We start from the raw sequence: 20,194 nt of genomic DNA, 5'->3' as shown, positions 1-20,194 counted from the left end.
ACAGACAATTTCCCAGATAAAGGTCTCACAGTTTAAATACATAAAGAACTTTGTCAAATTTATAAGAATACAAGTTATTCCCTAATTAATAAATGATCAAAGGATACAGGCAGTTTTTTTTTAATGAAGAAATCAAAAATATAGAGAGCAATGTGAAAAAAATGCTCTAAATCACTACTGATTAGAGAAATGCAAATTAAAACAACTTTGAGATATCATCTTATTTCTATCAGATTGGCTAAAATGATATACGGGGAAAGTGACATTTTACATCTATGGATAAGGAATACTATGCATACTATCAGATGTGGTCACTCTGTTGATCAGGTTTACAGTTTTTTGTTACAAAGGTTGATTTCTACATGGTGTTAAGGAACGCATATTGATAATGGGTACATTGGAAAAATTACTTTTTTAAAAATGTCAATAAATTTTAATAGCACAAATTAAAATGCATTTCTTAGGCCCTTTGGAATAGCAGTACTTAAATATTATTGAATAGTTGTAAGTATGATAAATTAAGTTCTTTTCTGAACTTTCATTAGGTAGCTCTCAATTTTGTTAAGTTTTTTGTTGTTTTTTTTAAAGAAGTCACTGAAATGGTCACAGCGAGGACTGTTCCATTCAAATCCTAAAGTACAGGATGGGAAAGTAGGAAGGAGATATAATACAAGCCCAGCAACCTGCATATTTACTTACTATTGCTGCCCAGAAGGGAAGGGGAAAAAAAGGTTATTATGTAAACAAACTAAGGAAAAAAAACTTTAGCGACCTTAAAAATACATAGAAAACCACCCCCATGCTTTTCAACAATAGCCAGGGCACTATTTTACACATTCAGAGTACCCTGACTCATTCATTTAATTCAAGAAGCATTTAAGTACCTACTACATCCCAGGAACAGAGGATACAAAGACAAAACAAGCAGAAGCAAAGGCAAGGGAAACCTGTGTCAGTAAACTGCTTCTTTTTTTTTTAAGGACTCCCTGGGGAGTTGGGTTTTGTTGATACCTAACTAAAGGGCTATGGAGAAATAAAACAGATGGAAAAACCAAACTGAATGACAACTGTAAAAACAGTTATTTCTGACTACTGCAAATCCTTGATACTAACAAAGTTTGAAATAGTTACTGACAAAAGACAAGCTGAGTATTACCTAATGAAAAAGAGGTTCATTCTATCATCAGGAAGCAGGCAGCAAGGCACAGAGAAGAGTCCCAGGACACAAAGTCTCATCCTGACACTATTGCTTACTCCAGGATGACCCTGAGGAAATTAGGTAATATCTCTGTCTCATCTGGGAAAAGGGGGGTTCAACTTGATAACTTCAAAGTATTACTTCTAAGCAGATTATTTTCACTTGACCCTAGAACATTGACAAGCACTAGGCTTGGGTCTTCATATCTGCTCACACATGACTCAGAACCACAAGAAACACCAAGAAGCAGTCACATTTCCTTTTACTCCTATTCCATTTCAGTTTAGTGGACCTCTTATTTTGTCAGTGTGAGGAACTAGTCAATTTCTAGAGTACAGAGCTGCCTGGAACATGGAAAGGTCATAAATGACTCCTAGACGGTCACAAAGCTATGGTTCAGAGGTGAGGTGTAAACCTCAGTTCCAAGTACTCACTCATTCACTACTGAATGATATGTCTCTCTCACAGCTGACAGATTACTGCAACAGCGCTTCTTCAACTTCATTCATGAAATGTTTTCAGAGGCACAGGGGGCCAAATCGAGAATCTAAGCTTCATTTCCCATTCAGTCAAGGATATGACCAGTATAATATTTTTTGTCTATACCTCTTTGGCTTTATTTCATCACACCTATGGGGGAGAGGGGGTCATAGAAGGAGAAATAATTTACGCTTCTAACAGCAGAAACAACTCAGTTTTTAATGACCGTCAGAGGCAATAACCACAAGATAGAGGTTTTACCCCATTAAAGCACTGTTTTTCCCATGCTACTCTTGACAGCAAGGCTTTAGGGGATTTTGCGTCATTAAAAATGAAAAAAATATATACTTGTAATAAATTTTAGCAATACTCACCCTACAAAAAAATCTGAGGAATTGTTTTTCCCCAGAGAAAGCAGTATTATTACATTAATTCTTATCTATGCCATTCAGGACTTTAACAAAAATAGAGATTATAATATTGTTTCTACTTCACATCACCTTATTCATTTCCCTTTCTCCTGCCTATCTGTCCATGAAATAACACAGTAAAATATGTCTTATATTATTTGTTAACATTTTCAAAAAGAATTTTATATTCGTTTCATGGGATTCCTTGCCCAAAGAATTCACCATCTAATAGCGTACCAATTGGTGACCTCTCCATACTTAGCTTGAGTTGTCCATAGACAGCTGACTCAATCTGATGCTAAGAGCATATTGGAAAAGTCTCTCCAACTAGGTGAAGTATTCTGGAACTTCAGTTCTATTGGAAGAGTCTTCAAGAACTCAGGAATCAATTCCAAACTCAAATGGGGTATTAGTGCAGGACTTAGTAGCAGTCGGCCACATAGTGAGCTCAAGGTACAACCTAAGGTGTACACTGGTAGCCATAAAAAGATAAGAAAAGAACAGAATTAGAATTATAAAGGACCTTATGTTATCCAATCCAAGCCATTCCTTGTAAAGACACAGAAAATTGAGTCTAAGAGGGATTAAATATGTTGTTCAAGGTCATACAGTTAAGAGGGAGGTTTGAGATTCAAATCCAGGTCTTCTGACTCTAAATCTAGAACTCTTTCCACTAATATGAAGAAAACATTAATAAGAATCATCATAGAAAGAGAAACTATAGATGGGTTGAGTTCAATACAGATGTAGGTCATACCCGTACTGATGAATCCACAGATTCACTGAAGTATGCTTAAAATTAAAAGCAGAGGATTAAAAATGAAAATTATTAAAGGTTCATCAGTAAGATAGGCACAATGATGCACTAGGAAGCAGTTTGAAACTAACCCACCCCCAAGCACTAAACTTCATTGACCCTTTAACCCGGCAGCTAGGTGGTACAGTGGATAGAGCACCAGCGCAGGAGTCAAGAGGACCTGAATTCAAATCTCACCTCAGACACTTGACACTCACTAGCTGTGTGACCTTGGAAAAGTCACTTAACTCCAATTGCCTCATCCTGGGTCATCTCCAGTCATCCTGATGAGTATCTAGTCACTGAATTCAGATGGCTCTGGAGGAGAAGTGAGGCTGATGACCTGTACAGCCCTCCCTCACTCAAAACAAAGTCAAGTGCAAGTCATGTCATCATTTCTCTGATGGCATGGTCTTCTTCAGCAATGAAGGACGAACACACACATCTCTTTTAGACCTATTTGCTGAAGACAGCAGAGAAAGAATAAAGATTCCTATGTATAAAACGTTTTCATAGTAGCTCTATTGATAGCTGCAAAGAACTGTATACATAAGAGAGTACCCCCTAATTGGGATATGGATGAACAAATTACGGTATATGAATGTAAGATGATATTGCAACCCAAAGAAGCTGAAAGGAATGGTTTTGAAGAAACCAACCTGAATAAACTGATGGCACACTAAGATAAGCACAGTAGAACAATTTATATGGTAACAACATTATATAAAATAGCTTTGAAAAACAACTCAAATTCTTGGGAAAATACAAGCAAGAATTACAACAGAAAGAACACTATACATACAAGAATATACATACATATGTAGAAAAATACTCAAACTTATTCACATCCAAAGGAGAAGTCAATGTTTACTACAAAGGTACATTTGGAAATTTACTGAACACCTGTAATAATGAGTAATAGTCTTATGGCAAGTGTCTTTCAGAAGCAAGGGAACAGGATGAATATAGTTAAATGATGCAGAAATTCTCCTTGCTTAATGAGGGGCTCTCTCAGGCACACAACATATTAATCTCATGTATTAATGTTAAAACGAAAATATGGACATTCAATCAATCAATAAGCATTTATTATACATCAAGCATGGTGTTAGGGACATTATCAACAAAAGTGGAACAATCTGTACATGATAAATAACATTTTAAAAATAGATCATTAGTGTCTCATTGTTCTTTCTGTGAAGTTTAGGGGTTCTTGTGGTAGCTAGAAGAAACATGGAATAGAAGTATATTAACTCAAAAAGTATATTAACCAAAAAGAATGCTTTATTACATGAGTCCTGAGGCTCATTTCTAGCCTTAAGATTCTATTACAATTTTCAAAAAAAAGCCTTAATAGCTACAAGAGTAAAATAATACATTTTACAAGAACTTTAGGGTATACAAATAAAATAGTCATCACTTTTGAATCAATAAGTCAGTTACTATGTACCAGACACTGAGCTCAGATATAATTCAACTATTTTATCTGAACTTTTTAAAAATTGTTTTTTTCTTCATAATTTTGATGAGTGAAACAGGAAGAGCAGGAAGAGTCTAATAAGACAGACTATAAATAGAAAATATTTGAAATTATTCCACTGTGTCGCTATAGTCCTCAATGAAGCATATGTACACAACATGTTCCAAATTGTATTTGCCAGTTATTTTGTTTTTAGCACAAAAGGGGGGAAAATCTTAGTATTTCAATCATATCTCAATTTTTAAAGTGTAGAAAAACAAGAAGCTTATGAATAACTGCAGACTGGAAGCTTAAGAGCAACTTATTTATTATGTCTTTAAAGTATCTGTGCTAAAGTGAAGTTTAACAATAAAAGCCTGAAGAATGCACAAAAATACAGAGAAGTCTTGGTTCTATTAGAAGAGTTAGTTCTGGGATTGAAGCTCAGGGCTCTGCTCATTCCATGCTAATTAACACCTATTCAGTTTCTCTACCAGGACCTCACAAAAGAGTGACTCTGTTAAAGCAGTGGGAAAGGGAAACAAACATAACTCTACCAACTGGATCTGGAAGGTTGTAATAAAAATGGCGTCAAAATGTGCTAAAACAAGATAACGAAAAGTGATAGCTGAACAGCACCAAGTTGCCCATAATACATTCAAGCCAACAGGCCTAGGCTTCCCAGGATAATAAATCCTCTACCAGAAGTAACAAAGAGATAATATCGCTTGTCAGTCATATTGTAGGGAAGGGCCCTATACAACATACTAAATTATTGACCTCTAAGTGTGTCCCCTCAAAAAAGAAAAAAAAGTCCCTAAGCCTAAAAACACACAATTACTCCACGAACACTACTCTTTGCCCCACCCCAAAGCATTACTTCTGTGATTAGCCCTCCAACCTTCCTCATTAACCACATTCCATTGTGACACTATCCCTCCTTAAATTAAAGGTTATCTTTTTGCACTTTCAAGGTTATTTCCTGATATCACTTAGGGGAAAAGGAAAGAGGAGGTCAAGAAAGGTAGATCAGCAAAATCAGACTGGGGAGGTTCCTGCTTTCCAAACCTTGCAAATTAGTCATTAGTGATGACTTCAAATATCTTGGTTCTATATGTTCAATAGATTTTTTTTCTGTTTCATGGATCATCATGGATAGAAAAAATTCACCATGTAGCAGTCAATCTTTTCTACTGATGAGTACTTCATATTTACCTAAGCTGATCCTACAGTTAAGCAGGGACCTATCACCTGGTTGTTGTTAAAACCTTTTGGCATAACAGAACTAGTACAAGCTTGTGCCACACTAATCTCTGAGCTCTGAGAGCACAACTTCTCACCTATGCCCCCACAATAAGTCATGAAAATATAACGTATCTGTTCAATTCAAAATTTCTTGTTGTTACAGGGAATCTTATGCAGAGGAAAGTATTAGTTTAAACTTTTCTAGGTAGCTTTTTAAAAATGAAATGTGCCACCTACACAGCATGGTATAGTGGAAAGAACTTTACTCACAATAATATTATGAGGCTAGTGAAGCCAATTCCAATTTGAGAGATGAAGAACCTGAGATCCTAAGTGGTCCTGTGACTATTCAAGAGAACAAAGTTTGGTTAATGGATGAAAAGGAATTCAAACTCAAATTCAAACTGCACAGTAATATATAAGAGTTAGCGTTATATATCACCTTGAGATTTGCAAAGCACAGTTTATCTGTTATCTCATTTGATCCTCAAAACAATAATGGGAAGTAAATACTATTACCCTCATTGTACAGATGAGGAAACTAAAGCTAAGCAAGGTTAAGTGACTCATTAAGTAAGCTTACCTTACACAGCTAGTATCTGAGTCAATGTCTGAACTGAGGTCTTCCTGACTCCAAGTCTACCACTCCGACTCACAGCATCACCTAGCTGCTTCAGGCTTCAAGTCCATGGTTCTTTCCATTATCCCCAATGCTGCCTTTCTACATGTTTTAAAATACACTTACATATATGCTGTCTTTCATTTCTGGAAAGTAAAAGGTGAGAGAAAGAAGAAGCTAAGAGCATCCATGACAAACCTGGCATCATTCCACCTATACATATAGTATATAGTAGGTGCCTAATGTTTTTTGATTGATTGCCTTGAATTGCCCTGTATATCTTCAACTTAACTATAGAAAAATAAAGGCTATGGAATAAGGTGCTGTATCTCAGTGGCTACCAGAATGGACATCCTACCAGATGCATTGACTAAATTACTTTTAATTTAAAAGTCTGGCATCATACAATTTTGTCTTCTCTTAGAATGTAAATTACTCAAAAGCAGGGTGGGGCTGTGGATAGAGTACCAGGTCTGGAGTCTGGAAGACTCATCTTCCTGAGTTTAAATTTGACCTCACACACTTACTAGTTGTGTGAACCTGGGCAAGTCACTTAGCCCTGTTTGCTTTAGTCTCTTCATCTACAAAATGAGCTGGAGAATGAAATGGCAAACCATAACAGTCATCTTTGCCAAGAAAAATCCAAATGGATTTTTGGAGTCAGAGTGAGTTATAACCGAAATGACTGAACATTTATTTTGTCTGTTATATCAAATCAAAACCTAGGACTAAGTCAAAATTAAAAAATTTATTCTCTTTGAAAAGATTAATCTTCTGATATCTAAACCAGGAAGTTCTGTTACCTAAACCAGAAAGAGTCAAAACAGAAAAAGAAAACTATAGACCAATTTCTCTAATGAATATAGATGCAAAAATTTTAAATAAGATATCAGCAAAAAGAATACAGCAACTTATCATGAGAATAATACATTGCAATCAGGTAGGATTTATACCAGGAATGAAGGGCTGGTTCAGTATTAGAAAAACTATTAACATTATTGATCATCTCACCAATAAAACTAACAGAAATCATATGACTATCTCAGTAGATGCAGAAAAAGCTTTTGACAAAATGCAACACCCATTCCTACTGAAAACAGTGGAAAGCATAGGAATAAATGGAACTTTCCATAAAATAATAAGCAGATTTACCTAAAATCATCAGCAAGCATATGCAATGGGGACAAGCTAGATGCATCTCCAATAAGATCAGGGGTGAAACAAGGACGTCCATTATCACCACTGTTATTCAATATGGGATCAGAAATGTTAACTGTAGCAATAAGGAAAGAAAAAGAAACTGAAGGAATTAGAATAGGCAAAGAAGAAACTAAGTTATCACTCTTTGCAGATGATGTGATGATATACTTAAGAGAATTCCAGAGAATCAAGTAAAAAACTACTTAAAATAACAAACAACTTTGGCAAAGTTGCAGGATGCAAAATAAACCCACATAAATCATCTGCATTTCTATATAATACTAACAAAGCCCATCAGCAAGAGATAGAGAAATCTCGTTTAATCCTACAGTAGACACTACAAAATATGTGGGAGTCTACCTGCCAAAACAAACCCAGAGATTATATGAACACAATTACAAAACACTTTTTGCACAAATAAAGTCAGATCTAAGTAAGTGGAAAAACATTAGTTGCTTGTGGGTGGGCTGAGCTAATATAATAAAAATGACAATTCTACCTAAATTAATTTACTTGCTCAGTGCCATACCAATCAAACTACCAGATAATTATTTTCTAGAACTAGAAAAAATGGTATCAAAATTCATCTGGAAGAACAAAAGGTCCAGAATATCAAGGGAACTAATGAAAAGAAATGCTAGGGAAGGTGGCCTAGCCCTACCAGATCTCAAATTGTATTATGAAGCAGCAATCATCAAAACCACTTGGTACTAGCTAAGAAACAGAAGGTTAGACCAGTGGAATAGGTTAGGTTCTCAAGACACAGTAGTTAACGAATATAGCAATCTACTGTTTGATAAACCCAAGGACCCCAGCTTCTGGGATAAGAACCAACTGTCTGACAAAAATTGCTGGGAAAACTGGATAAGTGTAGCAGAAACTGAGCATAGGCCAATGCCTGACACTGTACATAAGAATAAAATCCAAATGGATACGTGATCTAGGTATAAAGATTGATACTGTACACAAATTAGGGGAGCGAGGAATAGTGTATTTGTCATTTATAGAGAATGGAGAAATTTATGACCCAACAAGAGATAGAGAACATTATGAAATGCAAAGGGGATAATTTTGATTACATTAAATTGAAAAGGTTTTGCACAAACAAGCCCAATGCAACCAAGACCAGGAGGGAAGCAGAAAACTGGGAAAGAATTTTTGCAACTAGTGTCTGTGATTAAGGCCTCATTTCTAAAGTACATAGAGAATTGAGTCAAATGTACAATACAAGTCATTCTCCAATTGATAAATGGCCAAAGAATACGAACAGGGAATTTTCAGAGGAAGAAATTAAAGCTATCTATAATTATATTAAAAAATTATTAATATATAATATAAATATAATATACAATATAAATAATATAATATTTATAATATAAATATATATAATATAAAAAATAATTAAAAAACTATTGATTAGAGAGAGACAAATTGAAACAACTCTGGGGTACCACATCACACCTATCAGATTGGCTAACATGACAAAACAGGAAGATGATAAATGTTGGAGAAGATGTGGGAGAGGTGGAACACTAATTCATTGTTGGTGGAGCTGCGAGCGCATCCAACCATTCTGGAGAGCAATTTGGAACTATGCCAAAAATGTGCATTCCCTTTGATCCAGCAATATCACTTCTGGGACTCTATCCCAAAGGGATCATAGAAATGGGAAAGGGTCCCACATGTACAAAAATATTTATAGCAGCTCTCTTTGTGGTGGCCAAGAACTGGAAATCAAGGAGATTGCCTGATCGCCCATCAATTGGGGAATGGCTGAACAAGCTGTGATATATGAATGTAATGGAATACTACTGTGCTATGAGAAATGATGAACAGGAAGACTTCAGAGAAGCCTAGAAAGACTTATATGATCTGATGCTGAGTGAAATGAGCAGAACCAGAAGAACTTTGTACACAGCAACAACCACAGTGTGCAAGGAATTTTTCTGGTAGACTTACTACTTCATTGCAATACATGCTCTTAAAAAATTTCCAATGGACTCTTGAGGCAAAACACCTTACACATCCAGAGAAAGAACTATGGAACTGGATCACATACGGAAACAGACCATTTTCTTTTGTATTATGTTAGGTTTTGTTTTATGGTTTCCCCACTCATTTGAATTCTTCTTTGCAACATGCATTTAATAGAAATGTACGTGTTGGATCTATATAAGATTGTACGCCATCTCAGGGAGAGAGTGAGGAGGGAGGGAGGAATAATGGGGAGAGAGTGAAAAAAATCTAAGATATATGGAAGTGATTGTCAAACACTGAAAACAAAATAATTCAACTAAAAAAGATTAATCAACATTTTTTCTCTTTTCGTCATCTTAGAAATTAAGGAAACTATGGCAGAGATAAGTACTAAATGTCAGTGACTTTACCAAGAATGAGCCAGAGTCTAGGTTATAATACTGTTGAGTATAGACTCAGCCCTGCTTTAATCCACCTGAAATTCCTCTTAGCTCTGAAAGTGACCCTAATTTTCTAAACTAAAACAATCAGGACACATGGGTTAAGAAAGGATATTCCTTTTGTAAGGCCTCATTTTTAAAAGTGCAGTTTTTTTTTCCTTGAAATTAGGTCTAGCCTGGAAAATCTGTGTCATGTGGTCATCATACTCATAACTTACCAAGGACAAAACTAGAATAAACACTTGACAGGGTGTTCTGCTTAAAATCCTACGGCTGAGTTAGAATCATGCATTTGGAACTTTAAAAATCCTTAAATAACTAGTAAACCACCACTACCTCCCATTTTATAACGAGGAAACTTGGAATCTTAAGTTAAATGATTTGCCCAAGACCACATGATTCAGTGACAAGGCCAGAAGGAGAACCCAGGTCTCAACTACCAGCTCAGTACCCTCTGTATTAGACTACTATCAAATATTGTTTCTTTCAAAAACAAATATTTGCAATATCCAGTGAACTTCTTTGCAAAATAATGGAACTGGACTAGATGACTTTCAAGTTCATTCCCAGCTCTAATTTTCTTTTTAATTCAACAAAGGGATATAGTCAGTTAAATCCAATAACAGAAGATGACGAGAAGCATTTGGGTCTCTTCATGAAGAGCCAAGAGAATTATTGGAAAGTAGTATTTTTTTTAAGAAACTGAGGATACTATGCACCTGTGGTGACAAGTGAGGATGCATGGTGAATGTCCATACATAAATAGTAAAAAGCTAACTATCTTGTTTGATGGTGTCATTTTCTACCAAGCTGATGCTTCCAATAAATAAATAAACAAAAAAAAAAAATCAGATTTTTTTTTTCTGAAAAGCAAGCCTTATCTAATTATGTAGCTGTATGTTTTTAATTAAGGGCAACGTAATTTCAACAGTTTCTACATGAATGCTATATAAACAGATCACACTTCAATTTCTATTTAGTTAACTCTAGAATTTAAATGTGATATACACATATACTTTTCCTCTCCTTGAATCATAAATTATGATTTCCCAGGTAAGAGTGCTTTCTCATCTGTGATTCCAATAGCATCAAAGGGCCAAATAGATTTGAGTATCTTTATGTTATACTTATAATAAGACTGCTTACTCCGATGGGGGTTAATTCCAGCAATGTAGGAAATAATTTCTCATCCTTCTGTAGGTAAAAGATATTGTTGAAAAGCAAAGTATTTTCTCAGTCTGGTATCCTTGACTTCCTCTTCCCATTTAACTTCATGGGCCCAGCGTCCCTGACACAGCTTCCTCCCCATATGTAACCAGCTAGGCCCTAGCTCCCCTAGACTGGGGGCACAATGGTCCTAGCCCCATCTTGTTAATGCCTCTCCAACTTGTCAGACTTGGTATCTGGCTGCCAGGGCCTAGTACGGAGAAGTTAAGGATCACTATCTTTGCTAAATACACTTATTGTGTTTGAACACACTAAGTAAACTTTCTCTGTTCAATGATTCAGGAGTGCCTCATTACATTTCAACACCTAACTTTAACTGAGGAAAAGTGGGATTAGAACCCTGCCTACATCTAAATAAGGGCAACACTTATTCTTTAGCCAACACTTATTCTCTTATCTGCTCCTTCAATTCTATTATAAAGGCTGTCCTAATAGTCTTAGTGCAGTTTTAAGCTTTAACAAGTTGTTTAGGTAGCATGTCCCAAAACTCTTGATTTTTGAGAGAGCCTATACTTTACTTTGATCAAGATGCTGGTACCTTTGCTTTCAAAGATTACTCCATCTACTCTGTATGCATCTTATATGTACCTATGTATTGTTGTTAGTGTGTTCGTCCTTCGTTTTTGAAGAGGATCATGACATCAGAGAAACGATGACATGAATTGCCCTTTACTTTGTTTTGAGGAAGGGAGTGCTGTGCAAGGTCACCAGCCCCACTTTCTCCTCCTGAGCCATCTGGATCCAATGACCAGATATTCATCAGGATGACTGGAGATGACCCAGGATGCACTGGGAGACCTTGGCCTTTTAGTCTAAGGCCTTTTCAGGTACTCACTTAAAGTGAGGTAATGCCCATTCTGTGAATAGGACCCTTTAAAAAGTAGTCAGGGGATGGCCACTTTAAATAGAAAAGGAAAGGAATGAATGAATGAATGAATGAATGAATGAATGAATGAATGCAAGAATGAATGAATCCAGCTGGGAGGGGCAGGAGCCTAACTATGACACTGACTATATGACATCCACTATGACAATGCCTCTCAAATATATGTACTATTTTTCAAATAAGTGTAGATGCTCTTGTCATTAATAAAATACAAAAACATTTAGCAGTGCTACTATGTTCAAAATAATTTTGTCACTGCAGACTGTGTAAGAAGATAATCACTTAGTGATGAAAAGGACCTGAGAAGTTATTTAGTCTCTCTCTCTTTCACAGAAAATGAAACTTGAATGAAAGGGCCACAGGGGTTAAATGACTTGCTTAAGATAAACATATCTCCAACATTAGAATGTAAGATCCTTAAGGGTAAGAACTATTTTTGCTTTTTCTTTGTGGCCCCAGGACTTAGAGCAATGCCTGGCATGTAGCACACACTTATTAATTATCTGTTGGATTGACTGATTTGACAAATACTGCTTTCCATAAACTCAGACCATAACCCCTCTACACTTAGCAGAACTTCTAGAGTTATTATGGCTGAAAAGTTAATCACCCTGAGATCAACCAAGTGATGAATTTCTCTAAATTATACAAGCAGGTTGCAAGATGACAGAAAGAAGGTTCCCTCCACCTTGGGCCGGTGCACTAGCTGGGTAAGAAAGGTCAATATTACATGGTCATAATCTTGAAGAACCCTGTGTCACCTTCACAACACAATGAAGCATCAAAGTAGGGGGAGGTAAACAGAATTGCTATTTTACAGTTCACCTGTGTAGAAATGAGGAAATCAAGGACCAGATGATATACTAAACTAATCATTCAGCTAATTCTGACAAGAACAGGATTCTAGGAGCCTGTCACAAAAGAAAAGGACAAGTTAGTAAAGAAATAACAGGTATCAGTGATGTCAGTGTCATGGTCTAAGCAGGGATTTAGTTATCAGAAGACTGAAAAGCAAGATAGCATGGACCAGGAGACATGACAACCTGGTCTCCTTACTGAACTCATCCAAGGGTATGTTCCCTGTCCCATCCTACATCTCATGAGTTACATGAGAATGCAGTTATTATTACTATGTAGAATCAAAGACTGATTTTCTAACATACTAGAAAAGAATCAGGTACCTGATAAGGAATAAAAACAAGAGGAATTCAGAATTCATACATGAGAAGAAATGCATCACTCTTTAAACAGTTTTAAAGTCATCAGTGCCTGTTCAAAAAACAAACAGGAAGAAAAAGACTGAAGGAGATGGTGGAAGTTACAAGACTATAAACCATACTTCATCTCAACATCTTACTTTGTCTAAGGAACTGAGATGATCTCAAAACACTTCTTCAGTTAATTAAGTCTCACAATCTCTCTAAGAATTCTGTATCTTCACAATTTCCTCATTTAAAAACAGGGTTGAAACTAGAGAATAGTAAAATGACATATCCAAGAGCCTATCATGACTCAGGAACAGAACCAGGTATATAATGAATGATGCTCAGACAATTCCAAAGCAGAGAATGACTTCGAAAGTGACATTAAATATAAAACTCCCTTTTTCACAGTAGATAAGCCTAAAATCCTTATGTTTTTATAGAACGCTATTATTTCTCAATTATCTCCCCACGCCTTAAATTATGAATTTCATGAATACTACTAGATGGTTAGATATTGCTGTACACTACTATATGCAAAGTTTCCTTTTGTTTTTTTAACAAAGCCTCTGAAACATCCTGCTAAAAACGCATGTGAAGTGCAACTGGTCTCCATTCCTCTATGGACAACTCCTCTAATTCTTCCTTAAAAAAGTATCTAGTTTCAAAATATTTACTCAACATATATTTGTTGAGCACTTATGGTGTACTGAACATCTATTATGTCCCAAGTGAGTACCGTACAATACATAAAAATGAATAAGACAAAGATACCTCTCAGGCTTTCAAAAAGCTTACCTTTTTCCTATTCTTTGCTAAATCTCCCTAATAACTGTTAGTTTTCTATTCAACTACATATTAGCTCTGAGTACAGGACTAAGCTATGCCCTCCCACCCACATATACCCAGAACAATACTAGCCCTCACCTAGATACCAGACCTGAATTCTCCTAGATCAGTTCTGACTGTTGGGGACCTAGGACCAATGTCTTGCAATGCATAGAATGTATGGAGAGATTAGGTGGGGCAGGCAATTCAAGGGCACTAAAGTGGAAAGGGCTTGACTGAGTACACAAACCCAAACACCAACTTAAGGTTATAAACTTCATCATTACAGATGCAATTTTAAATCACCCTCTCCCTAAGACTCCCATTAACACAGATGATCAATCTCCTGAAGAGCATCTTTCACTTGATATTTTCCCCATTATACATTCAGAAACACTCAAATATCCATCATTAACTATAATAAATATAATTCTCATCCAGGTGTCCTGTATACATGGGGGGAAAAACATAGCTCATAAATGAAATTAGGATTAGATGGTGGCCTAAGATAAGGAAGACCCGAGTTCAAACAAGGCCTCAGACATTTACTAGGTCAGTGACCATGGGTTCCTCACTTTCTTCATCTGTAAAATGGGGATAACAGTATGTACTTTGTAAGGGCTATTGTGAGAGTCAAATGAGATTGTATGTAAGATGCTTAGCAAATTGCCTGACACAGAGTAGGCGCTATATAAATATCAGCTATCATTATTAGTTATTTCACATAATGGACACTGTTCTTTGAACACATCATAATGGAAAACTCACTGGACTTGGGTTCACAGGGCCTAGGTTTGAATCCCAGACCCTGCTAACTAATACCTTTATGACTTTAACCAAGTCACCTAACTCCTCTCTGGGTTTTAGTTTTCTTTCCTATACAATGAGTTTAGTCTGAATGCTCTCCAAGGTCCTCTAAATGCCATGAGCTTGTCAACCTCCTATAAACCTGTAGGTAGCTAATGCATATATTATCCCTAGAGCCCCTTACCTATATTCACAGTGGCAGAATGGTACCCTGTACCAGGCAAACAAAAAGGAAAGTTGATTTTTATCCTCCCTTTCATTACCAGCATGCCTTCCTCCAAAATAAGAGGAAGGCTAAGTTATTGCTTCCATTCTTTACTCCCCCACCCCCAGCCAGTAGGCTGCCCCAGGCTGAGTGTAAAAAAGGCCTATATATGGAATCAAGAGGACCTGGGTCCAAATCCCAGCTCTGCTACTTACTATCTACCTTGAACAAATGTCTGGATTTTAACTTCTTCATCTGTAAAATGAGGCTAAAACAAGTGACCTCTAAGGTGGACCACCTCTTACACAATTCCTAAATGGCAAGGTAAATCAAAGTTCACAAAAAGGAGCAAAGTCCAGCATGCCCTCTGGACTACAGAAAGAAAAAAAAACGTTCATTCAAAGGAGATCAACAAAAATAAGTCAAGATTAGAGAGAAGGGAAATAAGAAAGGAAAAGGAAGTGAACTAGAACAGGGGCCCCATCAGGTGACCTGCAGCTCCCCACAGCTATTTCACACTGGCTTGGTGGCTGAGCATACCTCTGCTTCCTTCTCCCGAGCTAAGTCAAGTCTTTTGCTTGAGTGTTATGTAAAGGTTTCACAACTTGCAGTACCATCTGAGAGGATGACAACATGAGCCGTGGGCCCCGTTCAGAGGAGCAGAAGTCAGGATACCATCCATTCACTCTAACTGTAAAGTTATACTTCTCTGTCTCTTACCAATACACAAAGAAGAGTTGTGAAGTCTTTTCCACCCCTAGCTTCAATGGTTTAAAAACAGAGAGTCATCTGTCCTCAACCCCCACTCTCCCTGGAGGCCAGAGCAGCATCTCTCAGATTTACTTCGATCTAGTTTTAAACATCCAAGGAATGCAACGCAACTTCTGTTCTTTCCCTCAGAACATTTTCCAGTCCAATACGCCAGGATGAAGTTGCCATCCTGTCAAAAAGAGAAGGATCAGAGCATGGCTCCAGCAGAGAAAGAAGACCTGAAGAAGAGAAAGCCAAAAGAAACCATCTCTCCATCCTACCCTCTTACACATGGTTCACACCAAAGACAGGCGGAACACCAGGCTCAAGGATTCTGATGGTTGTGTTTTCCCATCTGCTTTACAGGACGACTGTTAAATCTCAGAAACATTTGTGCCACCACCCTGGCATCACGCTTCATGGCCCCACCTACCCCATCAGGCACTTTCCTGTCTCTTCCACTGCAGGCCTTTGCATGAGCAGCTTGTCCACTTTTAAAGAGCACCATACATCCCCACAGCAGCTTTCCTCCTCTAAGTCCTCCCAACTTTTATCACGTCATCTTACTACTCAAGTCAAGCTAACTAAGAATTGTACTTCTGACACAACAATTAAGAGGGGAGAGCCTTCGTACCCACGCTGTTCAGGGAGCGCGGTCGTGTAGTCGCACACGCAGCATTCCCTGATGTAGAACTGACTTAATACAGCCCCAGCGTCCCTGACTCCGACTTGTTTCCTCTCTTCTCTCTCCCTGTCCGCGTCTATGCTGGGTATTGGCCGGGCTGTATGGAAAGGACAAGCAGTACTTTACAGCAAATATTAGCATAATGACGCTTTAGGTCTCAAAGTGACCCAGCTATCTATGCCGCACGTGCCAAGTTTCAGGCCGATGTGAAGGGAGATAAGAAGTTTGGTTTTGATTCCGGAAGTCCAGTCCACTAAAACGCAACTCAGGCCAAATGCCACAGGCGATACCCTGCCAACACAACTACTTCCTGGCCATACAACACGGGGACCTACTACCACCGACACTACCGGGGAGGAGGAAGTGAATGGGCCCTGCTCACTGAACACCTCCGCTTCCCCTTCACTGTGCCCATGTTTCCTAGTCCAGGAGGAGGACAGTAAGTTTTCGTCCGCAACCAAACCAGACAACTGCTCCGCTTCTGGACCCGAAGCGAGTTGGGGGATTCGTTGGGTCAGCCGTCCGGCCACAGAGCCACCTCCGCGGCCACTTCGGCTCTCACTCCCACTACTGTGCCACGCCGTTTTGGTTAAACATGCTACCTGCCTAACAGATCTAGGGTCAGCCCCGAGGTCCAAACCACCTCCGTGACCTGACCAACACGATGGCCACCCCGGGCGCAGATCCTGGCGCAGGTCCTGGCACAGTCCGGACGGAGTCAAGTCACCAGGAGGTGATGTGTTGGGAAACAAAGCCACCCTTCCCCTAACACCCCGGGTGGCAAGGCGCCTCTCCCACCCTTCTTTGTCTGCCTGCTGTCTGCCCAGCCCCGGACCCATCCCGCCCCTGGCACGCCCGCGGGGTCCGGGGCTCCGAGGCAGAAGGATGCTGCCCCCGCGGGGGGCGACCCCTCCGGCTGGGGGGGGGAGCACGTGGCTGAGCGCGAGGCAGAGCTCCTCCATCACCTCCGCTCCCTTCCCGAGACGAGCAAACAACAATAACCCCGGCCCGGCGGGGGGCGGGGGCTCCCCCTCCCCGGACTCCCTCCCTCTCGTCTCCGCTCCGCGGCAGCATCGCTCCGCGGCCGGGCAGCCCCCGCCTCTTTGCTTCCTACGTGGGGATGCGCCGGGAAACTTTCCCCCTGACAACCCCGGGGAGCGCGGTGCCTCGGGGGAGCAGAGGGAAGGGGACCGCCTGGCAGCCTGCCGGCCGAAGCCGCCCCTAGCAGCCCGTCGTCATCCCTCCCTTCCCTCCTTCACGCGTCCGTCCGGGCTCCGCGGGAAAGCGGGCGGCGGGCAGGGGGGCCCCGCGGCGGGGCGCGTGCCCTCCGGCTGCCCCGCTCTTTGTGTGTCCGGCGAAGGAGCGAGCCCGAGCGGGGAACCTACCTCCCTCCCTCCCGCGGCCGGGGTCTCACAAAGGAGCTTGGCGGCGGCGGCGGCGGCGAGCCCGAGCTCCTCCCAGCGGCGGCGGCGGCCGTTGCTGCGGCAGCCTCTCGGCTCCGGCGCGCGGCGGGAGGGGGAGGGGCGGCGGGCGCTCCTCGCGGCGGGGCGCGGGCCGGTGGGGGCGGGGGCCGGCGCGGCTGCGGGGCTCGCGGGCAGGGCCGGCGCGCTCCACACTGCGGGGCGGCTCTTTCACAGCCGGCGGCCCGAGCGTCGGAATTAAGCGGTGGGGCGGGCCGGGGGAGGGGCGCAGCGGCTGAGTCACAGACCCGCCCCTGTCCCCCCCACCCCCCCGCCACTCCGCACGCACCCGCGGGTCCCCTCTCGGCCCCGCGTCCGGCTCGGCCGGCCCTTCCCCGCTCTGTCTCCGAGGGGCCGACGAGGAGAAGTCGGGAAGGAGTCCGGACAAAGTTTGGTGCCTGCGTGGGGGCGGGGAGGGCTTGGGGGGTGGTTTTTGGTCAGAAGCGGGGAGCAGCGCCTGGGAGGATGGGCTGCCCCGGACGGGAGGGTGCTTAGAGAGGTGTGCGCCGGGAGGAAGCGAAGGTGACAGCTGAGCCACACCGCCCCCGGCCTGGGGAGACCGGAGCCGGCCAAGTGCGCGGCTAAGTTTTCTTTGAAAAGCCCCCCGCGCTCCCTCGTGGCCGCGTCCGACGTCTTCTGCTTCTCCTGCCAAAGAGCGGGAGAAGGGGGTCCCCCAGACCTGCCCAGAAGAGCCAAGAGCCGGGGCTCGGAAGCTAAGGAGAGCAGCCGGTCCTCTCTCCTCTCCCCTGCGGACGCGCGGCCCTGCCCCGGCCGGCGTTAGAGGGGGACCGGAGATTGCGGTCCGAGCCCGGCCCGAGAGTTCCCGGAGCGTCCTCCCCCTCACCCAGCCCCAAGCTTCCGTCGGACGGCTCCGACTGCCACCCCCGCGGATCGGCCCAGCCCTCCGCAGACCTGGCGATGCCAATCTACCTGAATCACAGCCGGCCCGGCAGTACCAGGAGCGGCGCTCGCCAGCGCCCACAGCGAAGCTCGCAGCTATTCCCGGAATGCGAGCCCAAATGCTGCTTGGGCTGCGGGCTGCAGGGCAGGGTTTATTAGATTTACTCGTCTTGATCTTTCGTGTCTATTTTAGACATGAAAGACAAAAGCATTCCCCGGACGCTCGGTGACCGCGTCTTGGTCTCTTAATTGCAAGTGTTTCAGAGGAGAGCAGCTTGGGTCGTGATGAAGGAAACGATGACTTCGAGATCTCATTGACGGACCTCAAAAAGAAAAGAGCCCCAACATCAAGACTCCCTCCTGGGCCGAAGTCTCAGCCTGCGCAGAAGCGCACGTGGGCCCTCTCCGATTGGCCTGCGCTAGACTCTCCAAAGTGTCCAGAAAGCGGCTCAGTCTCAGTCTGAACGCCCCACATGGGCAGGGAGTTCTACTTGCCCGCTATCCCAGAAGGGAACCTTCTCTTCCCAGCCTTGCCTTTTAGCAGGGTTTTAGTGCCCAGTGCAAGAGAAGCTGGAGGACTGGATTCCGCTAGGATTAAGGGACACATTCCCTTTTGATACTAGACCCATAGGAAGATCTTAAGGGATAACCAGATTGATATTCATTTTCCATACTCCCAGGGACGAATGTTGCCTGATAACTTTCTGGAATAAACCTTACTGCCTATGTAACAGGAAATGAAAATAAATGATGAAAGATAGGGAGTAGAGTGGAGAGAAAGCTGGGGGCAGAGCAAAGACCTGGATTCACTTCCCCATCTGACACATGCTGATGGCCTTGGGCAAGTCCCTTGACATCTCAAGTGCCCTCAAACAATTCCCTAAAGCTGCAAGTTGCAAAACAGTTGTGGATATGAGTTGGCAGATGAATCTCCTCACCTACTCACTGGTCTAATTCCTACCTTGTCTAAGCTAAAAATAGTACTCAAATGCCACATGAGTCCCCTGAGGCCACCAGAGATGAACTAGGCACTGGAGGTTCAAAAAACAAGAGTCCTTGACTTCCAGGAGCTGACATCTTAATGGGGGTTGGGGGGAAAGATACTATAGGTACACAAAAAAACATTATACAAGGTAATTTGGGGAGGAACACAGCACCCACAACTGACCACTGTTCAAGGAAGGTTTCATAGAGGAGTTGCCACCAGAGCTAAGCCTTGAAGGATATACGGATTCTGAACAGCAGAGATGAAGAGAGAGTGTATCCTATCATGAGGAACCACTTATGGAAATACACATAAAGAAGCATGAAGTGAAATGTATAAATTAGGACACAGCTAGTAATCCAGTTTGACTTGCTACCTAGCAAGTAATACTTTCTGGATTAAAGATTATCCAGAGTTCAGCCAGATTGTCCAGGA

At 41.5% G+C, this 20,194-nt stretch overlaps 1 protein-coding gene across 5 annotated transcripts in view; it reads right to left on the bottom strand.

Annotated features, from left to right (window-relative positions):
• The window catches only part of LOC140533499 (protein FAM107B), a 90,739-nt gene extending 71,229 nt beyond the window's left edge, over positions 1–19,510 (bottom strand). The window contains exon 1 of one of the 5 annotated variants that reach the window (XM_072653260.1): positions 18,805–19,510. The gene's annotated coding sequence lies outside the window, so the exon portion shown is untranslated. Of the gene's footprint in view, positions 1–6,171; positions 8,664–16,363; positions 16,452–17,799; positions 17,948–18,804 lie in introns of those variants that run through there. The other 4 variants (XM_072653257.1, XM_072653258.1, XM_072653263.1 and 1 more) reach the window with 4 other exon arrangements.
• Positions 19,511–20,194: the final 684 nt, after the last annotated feature.

This window comes from Notamacropus eugenii, chromosome 3 (assembly GCF_028372415.1).
Source record: "Notamacropus eugenii isolate mMacEug1 chromosome 3, mMacEug1.pri_v2, whole genome shotgun sequence".
NCBI classification, from domain to species: Eukaryota; Metazoa; Chordata; class Mammalia; order Diprotodontia; family Macropodidae; genus Notamacropus; species Notamacropus eugenii.
This window is presented reverse-complemented; position numbering and strand designations above follow the sequence as displayed.